The following is a 24,116-nucleotide window of genomic DNA, read 5'->3' as shown; positions in this document are numbered from 1 at the left end:
TTACTTATTAATGATAGGCACACAGTGAGAGAGAGAGAGGCAGAGACACAGGCAGAGGGAGAAGCAGGCTCCATGCACCGGGAGCCCGATGTGGGACTCGATCCCGGGTCTCCAGGATCGCGCCCTGGGCCAAAGGCAGGCGCTAAACTGCTGCGCCACCCAGGGATCCCGATGGATTTTTTTTTAAAGATTTTATTTATTTATTCATGAAAGAGAGAGAGGGGGTGGGGGGCAGAGACACAGGCAGGAGAAGCAGACTCCATGCAGGGAGCCTGACGTGGGACTTGATCCCTGGTCTGAAGGCAGCACCAAACCGCTGGGCCACTGGGGCTGCCCTGTTGATGGATGTTAATTAAATGTATTGTGGTAATCATTTTGCAGTCTATACATAAATCATTATGCTGTACACCTAATACTAATATAATGTTATGCATAAATTATATCTTAATTTTTTAAAAAGTTAAAATATACTCATATCTTCAAATTAGCTGTACTGAACAAATCACAGGTTTTCCTTTTTTTAAATATTCAAGATGTAAAGGATGTTAGACATCATCTAGACTAATGCCTTCATTTTTATAGATAAGGAAACTAAGACCCAAAATCATTATATAGTTAGATAAGTATTTTTCACTCAACTTAACTGTTGAGTTTGGGGAGATTATTATAATACACTATTACCAACAAGACTCAACTGGCTCTCCAAAGTGATTATAACTTTAGGAGAAAAAAGTATGCTCAATACAATTGAAGATTGGTTCAAAATATCATCTTATGATATACTGACACAATTGAGTGCTATGCAGTTGAACAAAAACAATGAGGAAAATCTTATGAAATGATTTGGAATGATTTAGGGATATTATTAAGAAAAAATACAGAAGAGTATCTATCGTATGCTACATTTGTGTATGATAGAAGAAGCAGCTTAAAAATATATGTGTCTGTTCAAATAAGAAATATATACATATCTGCAAAAAGAAAGGCAGGAACAATGAATAAGAAATGAGAGAGATTATTAGTTATAGAAGGTAGGTGAAAAAGGGAGGTGGGAATGATATGGAAGGAAAGGGAGGTGATTCTATTCTGAGTATACTTTTTCATACAGTTTTGACTTTGGGAAATTTTTCATGTTTTATACACACTCAATAAGAATGGAAGAAAACTCTAAAATGAAAAATAAATAGAAACAAAAGAACCAAACTCATATTTCAAATGAGTAACACAATCACACTTGATGGAAGGATACAGAACAGAGAATGGAAACCAGCCCAAGTAACTTATAAACATAGTATTTGCAGTATCATAAATACAACCATATTTATCAGGCTAAAAGCAAAACAACACTCTAAACAAATATTGAATGCTACTTCGTAGGGTTTCTTTTTACAGATATATGGGCTAGCAATTCTCAAACTGTTTCCTTTGTAACCTAGGATTGAATTAATAAGTATACTGAGTATATGGAACTGGCTTCTCACTGTCAAAGATGGGAGTTAAAATATGGAAAGAAAACATGATAGAATGAACCCTGTGGTGCTGAACTGGAACTGGAGTTATCAGTAGGAACTCATAGTTTCTCATAGGAATAAAAACAAAGTATCACTTTTGTGGTATTACCACTCAAAATGTATAACTTGAATCCAATCATAAGGAATCATCAGACAAACCCAAAATGAAGCTCTTTTTATACAACAGGACTGTATTCATCAAATATGTCAATGTTGTAAAAGACAAAGAATGACCAGTAAACTGTTCCAGAGTAAAGGAGAGTAAGAGGCATAGCAGCTTAATGTAACATATAATCAGGGATTTAAATTTGCTATCAAGACTGGTATTGAAACAACTAGAAGAATCTGAAAGAGGTCTATAGATAATAGTATTACATCAATGTTTTTACCTTAATAACTGTATCAGAACTAATAAGAGATCATCCTTGTTTTTAGGAAACATACGGGGAAGCATTTAAAGATAAAAAGACATTATGTCTTCAGTTCCAAAATGGTTCAGGAAAAAAAAAGTGTGTGTACATGTGCATGTGTATGTGTATAAAGTAATTATGGTAAAAATTAACATTTGGAGAATTTAAATGAAGGATATTACTAGAACTCCTTGTAATATTCTTTCCAAGTTTACTGTAATATGTCAAAATAAAAGGTTTAAAAACTAGTCCTGTTCATTGCTGCAACCTCAATGCCTAGAACCTGGCAGAGAGCTGGTATTCAATAAATATTTGCTCAACAGATGAAGCCTCACTATTAAGTTATAAAACTCTAAAATCAAGTCAGAAAGAAGGAACAGACATGGAAACTCATTAGGAATCAAATTTCTGCCTCCTTTCCCGATTGCAAATACATCAGATACCCAGAAGAGCAGACGATTGAAAGGGGGAACTATAGTTTCTACTTTATAAAAACAAAAATGAAACATTTTCCCACTTTTGATATGTGTAGTTGTGAACAAGCTATCAGCCTAAATGCTAATATTCCCCACTGCACACATACATACATCAGCCGGATCTCAGAGTAAAGTGAGATCAACACTTACCAAGAGAATTATATTAGGGTATCAGAGATAGTGAACTCTTGAAGGAAATAAAGCATTCAAAATAATCTAAAAGATCTAAGGACCCTGATTAGAGTATTTAAGATAACACATTTAGGTACTTATAGGAAAATTAGGAATAAAAGGTGCTTTATCAAGAATCCAAAAGGTTCTGTCTCTTCTTGACCAGAGCATCTGACTTCAATATACAAAGATTACTGATTAGAGTTAAATAATCCTTAGCTGAAGGGAGGAATCACTTCTAGAAAAACCATTTTATCTTCTCATTCCCTATAATTCATTCATTCATTCATTCCATTATTTGCCCAGGCAATTTATATTTATTGAGCACTACTACATGCTAGGTCCTATGCTAGCATTCTGGTGACCCAAAACCATAGAAGTCAGTGATGCATGCATATAAGAAATACCTCAAAAAGACAGGTTCTGCTTGACTCATATTCTTTCATTCCAAAGAATAAAGCAAAGACAGGTAGACAGCTTATTTATGTCAAAGACTGGCCTAGGTATTCCTAATAAATTGTTCCATACTTTTAAGTTTCCAAAATAAATTTCAAGAGCCCAACACCACCTTTCAGAACTATTCAGGGAAGATAGCCTTTTTTTTCCCAAAAACTATACTATGAAGATCTAAAGTAAAAGCAGTTCTCCAGCTTCCCAATTCTGAAAAGACTGTTCTATTGGAGAATGAATCGGTATTTAAGTGGCAGAACCCACAGCTCAATTAAATATCAAGGTAAATAGTCTTTCCAACTGAATGGGCAGTGGATCTATTCCCTTCTTCTATGGATTCAGATCAAGCCTGGGTTAAATATAAATATAGCTACCTGTAAAACTAATGGGTGAGAAGGCAGGACAAAAGGGCAGAAATAGGCACAATTTGGTGTCCATATGACAGGGACACATGAAGAGAGACAGATGAAAGGAAGACACCAAAAAAATAAAGAGAAAAGGGATCTAGAAATGACTAGAGACAATGAAGCAGGAGTTAGGAATAGGAAAAAAAGGCTGAATGGAAGGAATGTTCATTAGTGGCAATGAAGCCAACTACAGGGGTCTGTCATTCAATGGCAAGTAAGGGTACTTGCCAGGGTAGGGTACTTGCACCTAAGGGTAAGTTTATCGGTAAAAAGAAAAAACTACTGAAATTCCATCTCAGATGCATTGCACAGTGCTTGGCGCATAGTGTATGTTAGATACATTAAATGTTAATTAATTAACAATAACAGTGATAATTAATAGCAGCAGCTGAAGAAATAGATCTTATTGATGTTACCCAAGCTGGATTTAAAAAGAAAATTAATTCATTTCTGGAATAGAATACCCTAGACATCGGGACGCCTGGGTGGCTCAAGGGTTGAGCATCTGCCTTCGGCTCAGGGCATGATCCCGGAATCAAGGATCAAGTCCTGTGTCGGGCTCCATGAATGGAGCCTGCTTCTCCCTCTGCCTGTGTCTCTGCCTCTCTCTCGGTCTCTCATGAATAAATAAATAAAATCTTAAAAAAAAAAAGAATTCCCTAGACATCATAGTGCTGCTTTTAAATTATTTCCTCAACATGTTAGTTAATGTCCTAATTGCCCTAGAAGCTGAAGCAGAGTAAAATGCAGAGAAACCAGATCTTTCTGTATATTCAACAGTTTGAAGTCTGTAGTTTGGATATTGTAATTTGCTTACCTGTTTATGTATTATTTACAATTTACAATTTAAAAGGTCTTAAACCTCAATAATTTTCTACTTAATTTTGAAAGCTAGCATCATTTCTCCTAAAAACTGAGTTATTGAAAAAGAAAAATGTATGTGTTAAATAGAAATATCAAATAAGTGTGAAAAAATAGTTTTGTCCTTTTAATAAACAAAATCCCCCTGGGAATTAGATTAGCAAAGTCCATTGTTAAGAGCAAAATCACAATCACTTGTGACAAAGGCCTTAATAATGTGAAAATTCATCTAGTGATTTCATGTCTAGGTTTTTATTTTATAGAAACAACCAAGGTTTTACATAAGAATTTATCCATAAGGATGTTCCCTACAGCATATTTATAACAGCAAAGAAAATATTGGAGAAAAGGAACAATCTATATTTCAAATAATAAGCTAGTTGATACAGTCATTAAAATCATGTTCTAGAACTTAGCATAGAAAACACGTTCAATATGTATTTTTATTTAAAATTTAAAAAGTAGTTCATTTTTTAAATAAACTTATTGGTATTTTCAAAAACTAGTTTTTCTATATAAACTTGAACATTATTTTTTCCAGTCTTTAAGAAAATCAGGATTCTAGCAATCTGGTAACTCTGCTTTTAATTTATCCTTAAGGGGGCATCTAGGTAGCTCAGTGGTTGAGGGTCTGCCTTTGGCTCAGGTCATGATCCTGGGGTTCCTGGGATACAGTCCTGATAAGGCTCTCAGCAGAGAGCCTGCTTCTCCCTCCACCTATGTCTCTGCCTCTCTCTGTGTGTCTCTCATGAATAAATAAACAAAATGTTTTTTAAAAAAATAATTTATATTTAAGGATTTTAAAAATTGTTGACACTTCTGTAAATGAAACAATTACTCTTTTTTTTTAATTCTAGTTACTTAAAGGTACATAGAAAAGCTATATATATATATTTAGTATCTGGTCACCTAATTAGGTTTTTTTCTCTTATTAATTCAAATTACTTGTTAGTATTTCTTCTAGAGTTGAATGTAAAGCAATTAATGCTCTTGGAAGGATTTTCTTAATGTACAAGGGAAAAAGATTCAAAAAATTATATATAATATTATCCCACTTTGGCAACATACAAATGTCATTATATATAATATATTTGTATATGACTAAATGAGGTTGGTAAATGCTTAGACACACGGCTTGTTCACATGGATGTCTGCAGAGAGAGTGAGAAAAGGGGAAAAAGGAAGTAAGATAAAGTTTCTTCTATATAAAATTAAACATTTCTAAAAAGATATTCACGAAAAGCAGCATAAGGGGATCCCTGGGGTGGCTCAGCAGTTTGGCACCTGCCTTTGGCCCAGGGTATGATCCTGGAGTCCTGGGATGGAGTCCCATGTCGGGCTCTCTGCATGGAGCCTGCTTCTCCCTCTGCCTGTGTCTCTGCCTCTCTCTCTCTCTCTCTCTCTCTCTCTCTCTCGTCTCTCATGAATAAATAAAATCTTAAAAAAAAAATGAAAAGCAGCATGATACATGTCAACGTGTGTATATGAAGAGATGCCTAAAAAGATAGTCGCCAAAATGTTCATAACTTCTTATGGTGATAGGATTTTAGGTATTTTTTATTTCTTTCAATTTTTATGTAGGGTTCAAAAATATTTTATATGAAAATATATAATATGAAAAAATAAGTTCTTTTCAATATGTGTATCAAAATATGGTACACACTTGAGCATGCTGGTATACTGATAAGGCTTTCTAAAGGAAAAGAAGAGGAATTTGATGTAAGGGAGTGAAGATAATAGTCCAGTGATTTTTAACTATCAAGGAGAGGTAATGGGGACAAAGCTGGAGGAGAAAAAAAGAAAAAAGCTTTTGAAGAGTACTTGCTTTATGATGATAATGAAGAAAAAGAGACAGCATTCACTCAATCTTCATCAGAGTTTCTTCTTTTTTTTTTTTTTAATTTTTATTTATTTATGATAGTCACACAGAGAGAGAGAGGCAGAGACGTAGGCAGAGGGAGAAGCAGGCTCCATGTACCGGGAGCCTGACGTGGGATTCAATCCTGGGTCTCCAGGATGGCACCCTGGGCCAAAGGCAGGTGCTAAACCGCTGTGCCACCCAGGGATCCCCATCAGAGTTTCTTCTTGATGAAAAAATTTATAATCTAATTGGGGAGGGGATCCCTGGGTGGCTCAGCGGTTTAGCACCTGCCATGGGCGTGATCCTGGAGACCCGGGATTGTCCCACATCAGGCTCCCTGCATGGAGCCTGCTTCTCGCTCTGCCTGTGTCTCTGCCTATTTCTCTCTCTCTCTCTCTCTCTCTCTCTCATAAATAAAAATCTTAAAAAAAAATCTAGTTGGGGAAAAATAACTTTCATAATGACATAATTTCATCTATATGGTATATAAGAGGAGTAGAGGGAAAGGAAAGACCAAGGTGGACTGAAATTAGAAAACATTTAATGGAAGAAATAGAACTTGAAGGATTTTCTAGGCCTGTGAAAAAATATGATCAAAAGTATACAGGTTGAAATGCACACCAGTGAAGTGCAAAGGTAGCTTCATGTGGGAACAGGAAATAAAAGTATGCAGGTAGGAGTGGCCAGGTCAGAGAGAGCCTCAAAGAACAAGCTGAGAAATTTAGGCTTGATGCTCAAGGCATTCTTGAGCAGAGGAATGACAGGAGAGGAATGTTTTAGAAAGATAAAGCTGAAGAAGGTATGTAAGAGGGTACACTGTGGGGGAAGAAGCAAAAGAGCTGGATAGGAGGCTGTTGGGAGTAATGAATGCCTGGATTCCTATCTTGGCTGTGATGATAGGTATACAGGGGCAAATCCAGGAGATACTTTAAAGGACTACTTAGAAAATCTTGCTATAAAATCTCAAAGTCTTAATAATAATTCCAAGGAGACCTTGAGCTCTAGGAGGCACAGATCATCAGCAGCTGGGAAATCTGGAGTTGTTTGTAATCTAGAAAGTGAAGTAAAGGGCAAGGAATGACTCCGAGAAGGGAAAATGGAGAGGCCTCAAATGTTAGCAGAGGAGCAGGGACACTGAGTTGGATAGGTTTTCCGGAGCAAGCAAGGAGTGCCACCTCTATGTGCTCTGATGTGTCCTGGCACCTATAGGAAGTGCTGGCCTGGTCCAGGCTCCAAGTAGCATCTTCAATAGCTAACAAAATGTCCAAATTGCTGCTGATCCTTTATTCAATTCTATCATATAAGCTCTACCTAGGCTGATCTTAACCTCCTAGTAAATGTGTAAAGAATGTTTTGATTACTCACTATGTAGCTATCTAAATGTTGTAAAATTCAGTTACTCCCTTGTATATTTTATCTAGGTGTTGGAGGAGTGAACGCCCAACAAATATGTTCATATCATTTTCAAAGCAGCCTTTCTTCTGATAAGACTTCTTCACCATTTAGAACTTGTTGACATACTAAATGCTGCAGATAAGGTTTTGGTTAAAAATTTTTCATTCTTTAAAGAGGACAGGTTCTTTTTTCATTCCCTCGAAAATAAAACCTCAAAGCACAAGTGAGTAGGAGAGCAAACAAGAGAGTGAATGAGAGAAAGAGCAAGAAAGAGAAAGCAAAAGAAAAAGAAAAAAGAAAAGAAAAAGAGAAAGGGACAGCCCAGGTGGCTCAGCAGTTTAGTGCGGCCTTCAGCCCAGGACATGATCCTGGAGACCGGGGATGGAGTCTCACATTGGGCTCCCTGCATGGAGCCTGCTTCTCCCTCTGCCTGTGTCTCTCCTCTCTCTTTCTCTGTGTCTCTCATGAATAAGTAAATAAAATCTTAAAAAAAAAGGAAAAAGAAAAAGAGAAAGAAAAGGGAAGAGAAAGAAAATGAGAAAGCTTGAAAGAGAAAAAGAAAAGAAAAGCACACCATGAAAAATGTCTAGCTTTCTTTCCTATTGTCTGCATTTTCTCTATACAAGTAGAGCCTACTCAAAGAAGCAGACTCATTTATTAGACACTCTCTGAATCACAAGCTCAAAGCACAATAATATCTATCCCCCACGTCAATAAGAAGAGATAATATTTGCAAAATGCTTAACATAGTCCCTGGCACATTATAATTACTCAGAACGAGAATACAAAATAATGATCAACACAAACAATAGCAGGCCGAGATAGTGTTCATACAGCATGATTTCAATTATATTAAATTACACGGGAAAAAATCAGAAATATCCTAAAAAGTTAAGAGTCCTCAGCAAAAGAAATGATCAACAAAATAAAAAGGCACCTACCAAATAGGAGAAAATATTTGCAAATCACAGAGCTGGTAAGGGGTTAATATCCAAACTATATATAGAACTCCTACAATTCAATAGCAAAAAAAAAAAACCCCAAATAATCCAATTAAAAATGGGTAGAAGACCTGCACAGACATTTTTCCAAAGAAAATATTCAAGTGGTCAACAGGTACATGAAAGTACCTGAACAGGGATCCCTGGGTGGCGCAGCGGTTTGGCGCCTGCCTTTGGCCCAGGGCGCGATCCTGGAGACCCGGGATCGAATCCCACGTCGGGCTCCCGGTGCATGGAGCCTGCTTCTCCCTCTGCCTGTGTGTCTGCCCCTCTCTCTCTCTCTCTCTCTCTGTGTGTGTGACTATCATAAATAAATAAAAATTAAAAAAAAAAAAAAAAGAAAGTACCTGAACATGAACATGAAAATAAGTTCAGTATCACTAATCATTAGGGAAATGCAAATTAAAATGACAATGAGATATCATCTCACACCTGTTATAATGGCTATTATCAAAAAGACAAGATATAACAGGTGCTAGTGAGGATGTAGGGGGGAAAAGGGAATCTTTGTGAACTGCTGTAGGATTGTAAATTGAGAGTCACTATGGAAAACAGTATGGAGTTTTCTAAATAAAAGAAAATCAAAATAGAGCTACCATATAATTCCACAACTCCACCTCTGGGTATATAAAATCACTATTTCCAACAGATAGCTGCACTCCCATGTTCACCACAGTATTATTCACAATGGCCAGGACCTAAGCATCCATCAACGGCTGAATGAATGAAGAAGATATAGTATTGAGATATCTATCTATTCATCTGTAAGAATATTATTTAGCCATAAAAAAGAAGGAAATTCTGACATGTGTAACAACATGAATGGACACTGAGGGCATTATGATAAGTCAAATAAGTCAGACAGAGAAAAACATATATTGTGTGAGCTCACTTTTATGTGGAATCTATAAAAAGCTGAACTCATAGAAACAGAGAACTGATTGGTGGCTACCAGGGATTTGGGGGGGAGGGGTGGGACAAAGGTATTTAAAAAGGTACCAACTTACAGTTTGAGGGTTAAAAAGTTCTAGGGATGTAATGTATTGCATGGTAACTATAGTTAATACTGCATTGTATATTTGAAAGTTGCTAAGAGAACAGATCTTGTAAGTTCCCACCACCCATACACACACACAAAAAAACACCTTTAAATATGTGAAGTGATGAATGTGTACACAAGATATACATACATCAACAATCACACTGTATACCTTAAACTTACACAGTGTTATACATCAGTTATATTTCAATAAAGCTGAAAAAACTTAATGCCATATTAATAAGCTGCACAACCATGAAAAGAAAAGGAAGAGTCATCTCTGGGTGATGGTGTTAGGTGGTTGCTCTTTTTTCTCTTTTCCTCATTCTTTTCAAGTTTCTCACAACGGCACACATTTCTTTTATAATCATAATGTGAAATTATCTAATAGTAACAGTGTTTTGCACAAAAAAAGGGGCTGGGAGAGGGACTTCATGCCTCTGGCAAGTAAAGATGGAAAGAATTTTTTTCCTTTCTCTGTTGAACACTTTGGCTCCTTAAATGACAAGGCCACACCTCATAAACTTTATTTTCCTTCTATTTGTTCCCTCTACTTCTCTGAAAATCGTCTACCTGCTATTCTTTCTTTTGCCCTCTAGTGTTAAAGAATAAAAATTTTAAATGTACAACGGCGCCTGGATGGTTGGTTAAGCATCTGACTATTGGTTTAGGCTCAGGTCATGATCTCATAGGTCTTTGGGTCAAGTTCTGTTTTGGGCTCTTCACTCAGCAGGGAGTCTGCATGAAGGATTCTTTCCCTCTGTCCCCCTCCCACTTGTGCTCTCTCTCTCTCTCAAATAAATAAATCTTTTTAAAAAAGTTTTTAATGCATAGAAAGCAAATAAAAACAAATTTTAAAGAAGCTTACTTCTAAGTAGAAATCCTATTTATGTAGATACATGACATATTATAATAAAAGTCTCCTGTAGTGGGCATATGGTGTGATGTGATGTTTTAATATGGTAGAAAACTTGGAAATGCTAGAATTTTATTCTTTTTTAAAAGATTTTATTTATTTATTCATGAGAGACACAGAGAGAGACAGAGACAGAGACATAGGCAGAGGGAGAAGCAGGCTCCCCACAAGGAGTCTGATGTGGGACTCGATCCCAGGATCCTGGGATCACGACCTGAGCCAAAGGCAGACACTCAAACACTGAGCCACCCAGGCACCCCAGAAATGCCACAATTTTTAAAATCCTGCAGAATCCTATTATCCTAATTTAACTTTTTAAAAATGACACATATGTAAACCCTATATAAGAATGGAAGGTCTTTCATCCAATGATCTTAAAATGGACCACAGTATAATTCTATCTGATTTGTTGAGAAAGATAAATGATCAACCCTATTTAATACTAAAAACCATAGAGTGTGTAGATGGCTCTAAAGTTTTTTAGAAGCAATGTTCCAAAATGCTACAAGATGAACAAGTTGTTCCACAGAACCTTTTTTCTCTGCAATGAGATATGGTATTCTGCAATTTCCACAGGAGAAAGCCAGGGCTTCTGCTGGTGCTACTGTTAAATCTAAGGAGGGGAAAAGAAAAAGTTCTAAGGAGGAAAAAACCAACAAGAATTGAAGACAACCTCTGTGTCCAGACTTGAAGAATTAAAATATCTATATCTCTAACATCTAATAATTTTAAGCCGTTAAATTTATAAGCCTTTTCTTTTTAAGCCCTCATCCATGAGGGCTTGCCTCGCTTGCAATTATGGGCTGAATGTATCCCTCCCCAAATTCACATGTTATAGCCCTAACCCCTAATGTGATAGTATATGGAGGTGTGGCCCTTGGGAGGTAATTAGTTATAGATTAGGTCACAAAGGTGGGACCCTCATTATGGGATGAGTGCCTTTATCAACAAGAGAAACACAGAGATCTTGCTTTTTCTATGCATGCACACATGCACTAAGGCATTGTGGGCACAGCAAGCAAGAGCAATGTGTCTACAAGAAGGGAAGGAGCCCTTACCAAAAACTAAATCTGCAGGTACCTTGATCTTAGATGTCCCAGCCTCCAGAAATATAAAAATAAATATCTGTTGTTTAATACACCTAATCTATGTTATCTCATTATAACAGGCTGAGCTAACTAAGGCACTCTTTTCTTCTATCCCATGTTATACCTGGCTTGTCCCCCAGTCACTAATACCAACTATAGGACAGGAATCAAATACAGGGCTAAGATATTTTTACATTATTGTTTCACATACTTATCATGAGAATGCTTTGCTCCTTGATGTTAATTTCAAATGCATAACACTTTATGCTTCTCGAAGAAAAAAAACTTATAAAAACTAAATTAAATTACTTTTTGTTATATGATCCCCATTTGTTTTTGTTTCCTGTAAGACAAATGAATTTGGGGCAGAAAATATTGTTCATTATTCCTGGATTATATATTAAGATACAGAATTAAATATCTTCCCTCATACTCAAAAATTAACTGAATTAGAATTGTAACAATTTTTTACTCAGCCTCTGCTGTGTAAAAGCACTGTGGGAGATAAAAAACATGAAACAAGAGCTTCCCTCAAAGTGTTTGTCTATATTCACTATTATCCAAACTATCCAACAATGCAACAAATTATTTTAATTTTCTAAAAAGTAATACCATCAGATTCATGGGATCTATCTTTTCCTTTCAATGTCACACAAATCATGCCTGCTAGAACAAACTACAGTTGGGCAAAAAATAATACGTCACAATGTTCCCACTGGTCACTGATAAGTGCTCACTAATTAGATTATTACCAGTAAGAAAAGAAAGCAGGGAGGAACAAAAAAAGAAAGGTAGAGAAAGAGAAAAGAAAAAAAAAATTGTATACCAAGTTGTCTGTTTTAAGATAACCAGGACCATGCTTTAAGAGGGAAAACATGACTTTTTTCTTATTCTGAAAGTAATTTAAGTATTACTTAAAGAAATACAGCCCAGGGATCCCTGGGTGGCGCAGCGGTTTGGCGCCTGCCTTTGGCCCAGGGGGCGATCCTGGAGACCCGGGATCGAATCCCACGTCGGGCTCCCGGTGCATGGAGCCTGCTTCTCCCTCTGCCTGTGTCTCTGCCTCTCTCTCTCTCTCACTGTGTGCCTATAAGAAAGAAAGAAGAAAGAAAGAAAGAAAGAAAGAAAAGAAAGAAAGAAAGAAAGAAAGAAAGAAAGAAAGAAAGAAAGAAAGAAAGAAAGAAAGAAAGAAAGAAATAGAAATAGAAATACAGCCCACATCAAACACTTTAGATCTATGCCAGTGTGGATCTCTAAGGAACACCTAATACTCTAACCAGCTAAACCATTGCCTGGATAAAGTCAAGGACTCACAACAGCTCTTTTTGCTTCTTTGGCATTTTAAAGAGTTTAAAGAACACATGTATTAAGGCGGGGAAAAAACCACCAACACTAGCTCAGGGATAAGCTTATCCTGCACCCCATCATTTGAAGAAAAGAAGAGTCTACATCGTTCTGCCTTTCTCCTTATACTGGTTTGCAGAATTCTAAACTAGAATTTCCCAGGACCTCCTACCAGTTGGTTTCAAAATAATTTGAAATTGAAGACATCCATGTCAATTTGTTTAAAATGCTTCTTTATTCTCCTGCTGGATACTTATTTGCTCTGTTGTTTTCTCAGGAGACAGTGACTAGTCATTCAAGTTGCTGGCACTGCTTTCTCTGGGCCAGTTACAAGAGATAAGATGCTGACAGTAGACAAGAAGAAACTTGCTTTTGGGGATCCCTGGGTGGCTCAGCAGTTGAGCGCCTGCCTTTGGCCCAGGGCGTGATCCTGGAGTCCTGGGATCAAGTCCTGCGTCAGGCTCCCTGCATGAAGCCTGCTTCTCCCTCAGCCTGTGTCTCTGCCTCTGTCTTCTCTCTTTCTCTGCCTGTGTCTCTGCCTCTCTCTCTCTCTCTCATGAATAAATAAATAAAATCTTTAAAAAAAAAAAAAAAAGAAGAAGAAACCTGCTTTTATCTTCATGCTTTGTTGCAACCTGATGGGCAATACGAAGTTCAGTGTCATATTTAGCTATATCCTTCCCTTGTTCTGTTAAAAGTTTATGGCTTAGTCCTCATTTGTAAAGTCTCAGCATGCTTCCTTCTTTCACAACCTTTTCTACAAACTGTAATGGAAAAGCTACCTCACAGCACCTTATATAACATAAGTCCTCTCAGGGGTTTTGCCATCCCTGGTAATTTGGCTTTCAAACCAAAAATCTGCCCTATGCTCATTCTCCTTGGTTTTTTTGTTGTTGTTGTTGTTGTTGTTTTTGGTTTTTTTGTGGGTTTTTTAAAATTCTAACTTATTTCCCCAGAAGAGAGTTGTTCTCTCTACTTACTTGTTGAAAATCTTTTTTCTAACATTAATTTTCAAATTAAGTGTTGGCCCAAGGTTGCAGATCAGCTCTACAACTTTTCTAAAGATTTGCAGATCAAGCCAGAGAAGTCGGGTCTGGTTTGCTTTTGTGGAAAAAGTGATATGGACAAAATTGGAAACTACTACTTAAAAATTCCAAGTTCCAAATCTGACTGAAAATATTTGGGGCTTGAATTCCATTTTTATCCTCATCTAAGAAAAAGTTGGTACTAAAAACCTGATTATAAAGTTCCTAATATTTCTCAGTCATCAAATATCTTTTCCAAAACAGCTTTCTGATCAGTATAATGCATATGAATCACCAATAAAGCAATTAAATTCCACCCAAAATATTCCCATACTAAAATTCAAAGGAAAGTGCTTGGCAAAATGCATCTTAGAATCTGCCAAACCCCAAACATTTGAAAACAAATAATAACTCCAGGATGCTTTGCCAAGCCCCAAAATGCCAATGGCCACTGCTCTTTGAGAATGCATGTTTCTGAACATCTTCTACTTAGACTGCATAGTCTAAGCCCTTTAGCGTCAAAGGTCAAGAACCACCAACCAAAGAATTAATAAGACTGAAGCTCTGGGTAAATAAACTTAAAACTCCAAAGCTCTGTCAGATTAGATTCTCACACAGTTCATCTGTTGAGAGATTTTTTTTCCCCCATTCAAGGAGCATTTTAGCCTTAGGATTACCTTTCATTCAGCAAGGATCACCTACATTCTAGCTCTTGTGGTTATTACAGCAAATCATGGGGTTTGAGAACTTGGCTTCCTCCATCTTAATAAAACAGTTAAAGTCCTAGAGGCAGTTAATCTTTGGAAGGCTTTGTGATCCCATCCCCTGACATGTTTGATAAATATGGAAATTGTAAAATGTTCTGACTTGTTAAAAATTTTTTCAGCCTGCTTAACATGCTCTTTGGCCTTAACATGCACAAAGTGCTGACTTGGCATGCCCAGGGGCCTCCATCACCTTCTCTATTGTGTATACACTGACAACCCCTGAAGCATAAATAAGTCACACTTCACAAAGAAATGTTTATTCTACACTCTGAGAGGGAGTCTCCTTTTCTCAAGGAAACAAAAGTATGGCAAGGGGAGGGAAGAAGGGTGTGTACAAAAAAATGTGGCAGAAAGAAGGAGGAAAAGCCTCAGTTCTAAATGATTGCAAAGCTGGAGACCATTAAAAAAATCTGGGTCGGGGCAGGTGTGTCTACAGTTGGCTAAAAGATTCTAAACAAATCTTTCAGAGTCTGAAATTATAATGGTAAGAACAAGTATTCCTTTTTGGTTTTTGCTGTACAAAATGTAATGAATAAATACAGTTTTCTTTCAGTACCTCCTATACTTCAAATGAGCCAACTCCCCTTTAACACCAAAGTCAATAAAATGAAATATAATGATGACCTGTATATCTGGCCATCAGTGAACAAGAAGGCAAGCTCCCCCGTCATGAATAGGCCCAACTTCTACTCATCCTAAATAACTAGTCATCTTAGAGATTGAATAAACAACTACATAAATACCAGAAAGAGGGCCTGTAACTATACAAATTGGGTGTGGTGTCTAGAAATCCTGTAGACTCCTCTGGGCACAGTATTCAGGGGGAAATTCTATGAAAAAACCACAAAGACAATACACTGATGAAATGATGATGACGCACTGGAATACTTCAAAATTTATGGCCAGCTGTACTCGTCACAGCCATTCCTGATATTCCCAGAATTCCCAACATCAAATTCCCAATATTTTGACCATTTCCAGAAGACTGTCTTTGGAAATGACATCTCCTGAGGCTGCTGCTTGTATCAAACTTAGAAATGTGAGCGTAACAGCAAGAGATGCATGGTGGGATAGAAATGGAGGTCACACAGATGCAGAGGAAGGCACACCTTTGTGATAAGAAAAGCAAGCAGTAAAATAGCTGAGTGGCATGGAGCTGGAGGGGGAAGGAAAGAAGCCAAGAGTCTGGATTGGTATTCATAGTATTAAAACCATACAAAAAATAAATAAATAAATAAATAAATAAAATAAAATAAAATAAAATAAAATAAAATAAAATAAAATAAAATAAAACCATACAAAGATAACTGAAAGTTAGTTGGAGCTCTGCAGACTGTTAGTTCTCAGGGTTAGGGAGATTTAGGGTAGGCAGGAAAAGGGCCCACCAGATCATTCCAAAGGGAAAGAACTTGGTCTGTGGATGCCAGGGAAGGAAACAAGAGTGAAAATTTTGATCTTTCAGGCTAGTCTTGTTACCTCAATTAAGGAAAGAAGGAAAGTGGACAAAAGATGACTTTAGGAGAGAAAATAATCAAAATGATGGAGAATATTCTCTCATGCCTTCCCACCAATACAAAGCAGCAGGCCATGAAGAAATAACACTGCAGAGAGAAAAGGAGACCAGCCAAATCAATGACCAAGTCATCCATCTTCTGAGAGGCAGAATGCTCTGCAGTCTAGGTCAAAGCTTCTCAAACCTTAATGTGCATAATCACCTGGAATTTGTTAAAATGTCGATTCTGACTAATTAGTTCTAAAGTGGACCAGAGTTTTTGCAGGTAATGCTAACACTGCAGGTCCACAAACCATGCTGCGACTAGCAAAGGTTAGTATGGATCTTGCTCGGGGTAAATTCTGGCTTGTCCCGTAACCCTAGAGAAATTACTTCTTTAATTTCTCGGTTTCCTCACTTATTAAATGGAGATAGATACCGACCTCATAAAGCTGATATGAGGAATAAATAAAACTATTTAGCCTTATACTTCCTTATTACAAACACAGTATTTCCCAAAGTTAAATACACATATCATTGGTGTTACATTGGACAAACTTAAAATTTGTCATTTTTAAGCAATATTTTCATAAGTATTAGAAAAAAAATTACTGTTACCTTAAAGTCAAGATTTCATGGGTATTATCACTTAAGAAAAAGCTAAATTTAAAAGAAAAAGTCAATCTAAAAAATTACTAAGTAAATAAAGGTACAAGAGGTATACGGATATGACAAAAATGATGAGGGTGATACTCAACTAACTAAAGTTTGGGAAACATCAATGAACACAGTTACTAGGTTTCTGAAGGGAGGGACTTGACCCATCCCATCAAAAGGCACAAGTGTGTGACAGAGTCATGAATGTATTTCAAAACCTTCTGATCGCTCAAGGCTTAGAAACTACACTTTAACCAAGTGATATTCTGACCCACAGACTTGTATATATTGCATACCTCTGCTATCATAAATCATCAAACTATCCATAAGGCTAAGGAAAACAATTCCATGGAATAAAGCCATTTTCCTCTTTGATACGTAAATTAACCAAACCTAAACTACCTCCCAAAAGTGGGCTAAATAATAGAATTATGCCTCTGAGGAAGGAAAGCTATGATTTCATAAATCTAGTATAATGATGTTTCCTCTTTTCCCACAACATTTTGTAACACCATTCTAAGGTAATTTGTGGTCAAAGAGATGAATGTAGATGACTGAACACTTTACAAACGAATTTGTCATACCCTTTAACAACAACCTTTCGAGCTAAGACAGGAAATCTGAAGTCATATATGAGTTGGAAAAGAGGCAGCATGTTTGTGAGTGGCATGGTTTTCAAAAGAACTATAAAAGGATTCCTGATGTATTTAGCATCTGATGTCTGGTACACTTAGAGCAATTTATCATTCTTACAATTCTGCTGTGGCTGGCCAATGGTTCTATTCAACTTAATGAGCAAAAAGAAAGTAAACACAGACGTATGTCAGAACTTCACTCATTCATTTGTCTATGATGTGAATCACTTCTTTGCTGAATTGGATAATAGTTTCAAATATTGGAAGAATATTTTCTCATATTTTGTGCTATCATAATATACTGGCTATAGACATGATACATTTTAATCTCCATTATTAACATTTTCTCCATCACTTTCTTAAGTCTAGGCAATTAACAAAACAACAAATCAAGTGCTGATTTGGGTTTGCCAATTTCCAGTGTTAATACTTCCACTATGGCTGATTTCAAGTTGCCAACATGACCTCATTGAACATAGAGTTGGAAGAGATGTGCAGGAGTATACACCATTACATAGTATTTTCAATGCAGATGCAATATAAATGAATATTTCAAGAGTATAGATAATAATAAAATGTAGTGAAAATTATGAAGTAATGAACTTTGGGCATTTTTCAATATAATTTATTTAATTTTAAGTTTATATAATTTAATTTGTAATGATAACCAACTGACACAATTTCTCAAAATGTAATAATTGGACCTTGGGAGCTTATGAAGACTGGCTCTATAGCACACCACTTGCCAAGGACCACATCCTACACATTGTTGCTAATCCCACCAGATTTATACATCAATTTTGAGTTTTCCAAGTTAAAAATCTCTTACAGAAATATGGTAAATCTTGTGTATTGGAGACAAGAGCCATAAAAATAACCGATGGATATTACAATCAGTATTTTTTTTTATAGCCAAGTTTGTAGTTAACAATAGAAAATAGAAACAATAGAAATAGGCCACAAAGCCTTTAGGAAAGCAACTGACAAAAGCACCTTTATATCTTGGGAATAAACATGTAGGCAATAGATATTTGTTTGGGTAAAAAAAGGACATCAAGGTAAAGATAAAGGTATCTGGAGCAATTTTCATAAATAAAACTGGTCAGAAAGACCTGTTTTCCAAGGGAACAAAATTAAAAGCAATAACTGCTTATAAATGAATCATAAATATTCTTTCTATAGACAACCACCAAATATAAATACTTTACATATCATATTACATGCCAATACCAACTTTCTAATTTGTAAAAGATAAAAGAGGAAATTATAAGGAAACCCAAAGCTATTTCACTAATCCCTGTAGCCAAAATAAACTGCTCAGGGAATGAGAGAACTTATTCCACGAAATGGTCATTTATGATAACTAACACTTTCAAAGACTCAAAAACAGGTCTGCTCTGCCCTGCTAAGTCTTGGAAAAACTAAAAGTAGTTAGGTTGCTCTCTGTCCCTTGGAAAGTTCGATTAACAAGGTAATGTTAAAAGCGTGAAAATTCAGCTACCTTCCCCTTCACAGAGGACATGCTTATGTGAATGACTTTCCAAAACCAACTCTAATATCCTATGGAATTGTTTCTTTCAAAACTAAGTCTTCAAAGCTGAGGGAAATGTACAGCACACACATTGTTTATCTCTACAAGATGGAGCATATGGAAAAATTTATAACTGTCAAGTGTTATTACACTGCAAAACAAACATGTGCAAGTATACAACAAGGATAAATATAGTGAGATTTGTTTCCAAACTGGAAATGCTGGAAGCACGTGGAAGAGTTTACAAAAATTGCAATGTTTAAGAGATCAGGAGGACAGTGGTGCTAGCCTGCCTTCACAAAAAGATTGTATGCAATAGATTCCACTCTTCCTTCAGAAGGATAACACAAGTCTGGACATGCAGGTTAATTAGAGAAGCAGCCTTTAAAGAAAAGGAAAGAAGAAAACAACTCCTGTCTCGTGTTAAAAATTCCAAATAAACATTATGGAAACTCAAAAAACAGGAGTAAACATTAAAATCATAAATAACCAGTGAGTAATAAATATTCTAAAGAAAATAGAGTTGAAAAATTATCTTAACAAAATACTTATTATAAAGCAAATAACTTAGTTTTCTTAAGAACTTTAATGAATAGCAATACAAATTGTAGAATTAGGTAATTTTAAAATATCAGCCATTTCTGTAATGACTTTCGGTAAAAAAGGAAAAAGGGGGGGAAGGCACTAAATGTACATTTTTAAATGGAGAATTTTGCACTTATCTTCCCCAAAATCCTTCTTCAACGTGGTCTAATATTGGAATATACAGTATTTTAAAAATCCTACTTTCACATACAGAGCTTTAATGAGAAAAAAAAATTTCCCCCAAATTTCTCAATATTAGCAGTGCCCTGAAAAACAACAACAAACCCTTCCTAAGTAGAGTATAATGATAAAGAGGTACTCCCAAGGAAGTAAAAAAGTATTCTCTGTCCTAAGCATACATGTACTACTAAGTGCAGAGGCTGAAATAACGCTTGGACGTTCTATTTCCTTCAGTCCTCAAGTCATTACTTTAACAGGCAAAGAATAACTAAACAGCAAAACTCTTTGACAGAAGCACATACTTTCCACACACTCTAAGTGTCACAGGCCTGTTTAGAGAAAGGCCAAACAATCTATGGCATCTTAGCCAGAAGGGCCAGAATTAGATGTTTCTGACTAAGGAGGCTATTTCTGCCTTTACCATGGCCTTATTTTGTAACGTTACTGAAGAGATTTATCTGTTCCTCACTTGGCTTTAAAAATAAAGATTGAGCCACATAACCTCTACTTAGCTTCCTAGAATATTGCAGGACAACAATAAATAATGCCCATAAAAGTTTTGATCTCTTCAGGAGGAAAAAGTGAATTCTGACAGAGGCAAGAGAGGTTTTAGAGGTTCCTGAGAGACCAATTCTGGTCAAGGTAGACCACAAGGAACAGATAAACCACCAGTCATTGGAAAATGCCTGTTAACCTTCCTTATTTATTTTCCAGGTAAAAATGGTCTTTGAAACTAAGCCCATAACCTGTCATCTAGATCATATCCAATTTCTACTTCTATTGTATCCACTTATGCCATCACTACAAATTATAACACAAGAGCAGGTAAGAGACAACTAGAGAAAAGAGACTCATGATTGGAAAACCCAAGGAAAATTCAGCATTCTTAATTTCTAGGCCTGGTTTCTCCTGACATTAAAAAAATGAGGAATTAGAAAGTTAGTTTTAAAAAAAGATCTCAGGCCTCTTTATAGTCCCATCTGTTTCTCTCATGAGAAGTCATCGATATGGCTGCCAAGATTTCTTGGTGGGAAAATTATTTTGTAAGATGAAACAATTACACTTAATTGAACCTTAAGTTTCTGGATATATGCCAGAATTTGCATTTAAGTTTTTAAGGACTGGGGTACAATGGTTTCAATTGAATCTTCTCTCTAAAGGCTCTTATGTCTGTAATGCATATAATTTATATATTTTCAACTATTGTATATATTTTCAACTATAATGATGGCAACAGTTAACTTCTTTTTCCCCCTAGAAGTTTGATTCACAATAGCCACACATTTCAAATACCAGATACTTATTAATATACTATATGACAACAGAGTAGCATTTAGAGATTTATAATGTGACATGAAATCATCATGCAGAGTAGAAAAGGAGAAAATAATGGAGTATATGAACAATCTTAGCAAAATTTCTACATCTTGACACAATCTGTGTCTTGTTTCATTGACCACAATTTTAATCCTTGGCGTTTGAAATCTACCATACAACTAATCTTTAATCATTATCATCTTTAGGAAAGAATGGTAGGTCATTTGTAATTTCTAGCTTTAACTAATTTTTTGTTAAGATTTTATTTTTATTTATGAGAGAGAGCAGGGGAAGGAGTAGAGGGAGAGGGACAAGCAGACTCTGAGCTGAGCTGGGAGCCTGATGTGGGTCTTGATCTCATGACCCTGAGATTATGACCTCAGCGGAAACCAAGAGTCAGATGTTTAACTGACTGACCCAGCCAGGTGCGCCAAATTCTGATATTTTGTCTGTTTTACAAAAAGATACCTGAATGTGGTGTCCATAAAAATTTTAGTCTATATCATTAATAAATTGGAATCATGGTAATAATAATAAGGCAATAATACCAAGAGACCTTTGAAGACTGTGAGAAGGCAATAGTAGTAGCAAGAGACCTTTGAAGACAGTGACCACCTTTATATGCTCTACCAGATAGATGAGATCATGAACATAAAATATCACAGTTTTTCTCTCACTTTCAAATTCCTTCAATCATCCTAAGCATAAGAAAAGGTGGTTTTACTAAAGACTAAACAGCAAGTAAATTGCAGAATAGGGATTTGAGCCCAAGTCTATCTTGCTTCAAATGTCTGTGTTCCTTCCACTGTGCCATGAGCCTTCCACCAGAGGAAGACAAGGCCCTCTCAGTGTCCAGAATATCAGTGGCAGCTCCTGCTCCTGCTGCCAGTACCATTCCTAACACAATCAAGCAAAAGGAAATGGGGGGACAAGGAAGCTGTTCCGATTGCTGTTCCCTACCTAATTCTAGAAACATTTTCCCCATAGAAATAGTTAATTTTTTTAAGTTAAACTGGAATCCACCATCTGAAGTGTTGGGTTTCTAAAAGAGTAAGGAGATAAGTTTCCCTTGCATATTAGTACCCAACAAGGGAAGATTGTTATATTTTCTTATTTACATACCCTGCTCAAGAATATAACTCAGAATCTGCTAGTCTGTGAAAAAGTAATTCTTTGCTTTTTAGAGCTGTACATTAATTTTCCTTGTATTAGTCCACGTTTTCAGAGTATCTGAGTACGAGTATAAAACAAAAACAGTTCATTTTGAATCCTTTAAAACTGATATCCTGCCAACCTTCCTAACAGACACTTAAATTATTTTTTTATAGATAAAGAAAAAAGAAAAAAAAAGTCAGACACTGGAAATAAGAGATAAAAGGATGAAATCCATGAACACACTCCCAAGTAGTTTACTTTTTATGAGAGGAAATGGGTAAATTAAATTAACAAAATCCAAAAGAATCAGAGATCTTTTTGCAAATAGGAAGCAAACCTATCCCCAGCACAGATTTAGGATGTACTTAACCCTGGAAGCCCAGATTCCTTTCAGTCATATCCTCTTCTTGCTTCTGCCTGAAACCCAAGGTGCATGATGGTAAATTTACCTAATCTGAAACATTAGGAATACCTAGCTCTTTGGATGAGCCTCTCAGGTTCTCTGGGTAAACTGCTGGAGAAAAATGTTGAAAAAAAAAATTATACGGCTTACTTTCTCCCGAAAGGACTTTTTTTTTTTTTTTTTTTTGTAACTGTCTAGCATAGGCTTTCCTCTGGGAGACTCTAAAACAACAGATTTACCTTTTTTTGCCAAAAGTGGTATTTGGGTCAGCCTAAAAATATGCAGAAGGGACATCCATTATTTAATTAACTCTAGTTGATGATAATTTTGTATTAAATGGAATTATATAAATAAACTGCCTTCCCAATATTCTTGTTATAAACTTAAGAAGGCAAATAATCTTTAAAACAAGTCTAATCTGTTTTGGGTCAAGAAAGAGTTCTGAAAATTATATCTTCCAGTGGTATGAAAGGCTCAGTAATTCCAAGATTAGGAATATTTCCCTGTAAAATTTTTCTAATTATGTTTTTGACCCAAGCAAGATGCACTGAAAAACAAACAAAAGCTCCCCCAAATTATGCTATCAAATAGTCAAAATAGTGGTCATATCAGAAAGGCAAGGAAAACTAATATATACTGATTCATTTGTATATCAGATTTAAAAAAAAAAAAGACTTCTTTCTTAGGAACAATGCAATCAAACACAATCATTATCAACTACCTTCTACAATGAAGTTTTCGTAAGTAAACTTGATGAAAATGTTTCTTAGCTAGCACGTTATATTCAGCCATAATATGAATGCTTTCCAGAGCATTCGTTTTTCTCTGTCAGGGATGATTCAGCTCCAGTACCTACTTCAGCCCAGTGGTGACTGAAAAGGAGAAGATCATTAATCCATCAACAAGTTCCCCTGAGGAGTCTCCCTGTGTGCAGCTGCCTGTGGGAGGGGTATGAAGGGGCCGAAAAAGTCTAGGCCAAAAAGTCTAGCCCTCTGCCCTCCCAGTGCTTTCTAGTTAGCCTGGAGAACAAGACAACTCACTGGGCTTTTTTATCTTTTAGGATACACTGAATTGAAGACTACATGATTTAAACACAACTCCTAGTTGAAAAAACTTCACAAAATTATCCATGGAAATGTCATCCAAATAAAGCTGGAAGACTGAATGAAAGTTGGCAGAAGTGCTGATGTTAAGTGGCATTTTACACTCAAAAGCATCCAAATGGGGGTGGGGGGAATGCGGTATTTGTAGCACAGAATGAAAACAAACATTAAAAGATTTTAAAATAAGGAAATGTGAAAGGATAGAAAAATAAGAGCATGTGTTGAAAAGCAGTCTTACTATTTCTACATTTACTTATGTTTAAAGAAATATTCAAAGCTAAATACAGGAATACCATATGTAGCTCTAAACCCTAACAAATGTCGTGATATAGGATG

At 36.1% G+C, this 24,116-nt stretch overlaps 1 protein-coding gene across 12 annotated transcripts in view; it reads right to left on the bottom strand.

Annotated features, from left to right (window-relative positions):
* RAD51B (RAD51 paralog B) overlaps positions 1–24,116 on the bottom strand; it is a 682,017-nt gene that overhangs the window by 490,631 nt on the left and 167,270 nt on the right. The gene's annotated exons all lie outside the window — the stretch shown is intronic.

Source organism: Canis aureus, chromosome 9 (assembly GCF_053574225.1).
Source record: "Canis aureus isolate CA01 chromosome 9, VMU_Caureus_v.1.0, whole genome shotgun sequence".
Classification (NCBI taxonomy): Eukaryota; Metazoa; Chordata; class Mammalia; order Carnivora; family Canidae; genus Canis; species Canis aureus.
Note: the sequence above shows the minus strand (reverse complement) of the source record. Positions and strands in the feature narration are given on the sequence as shown.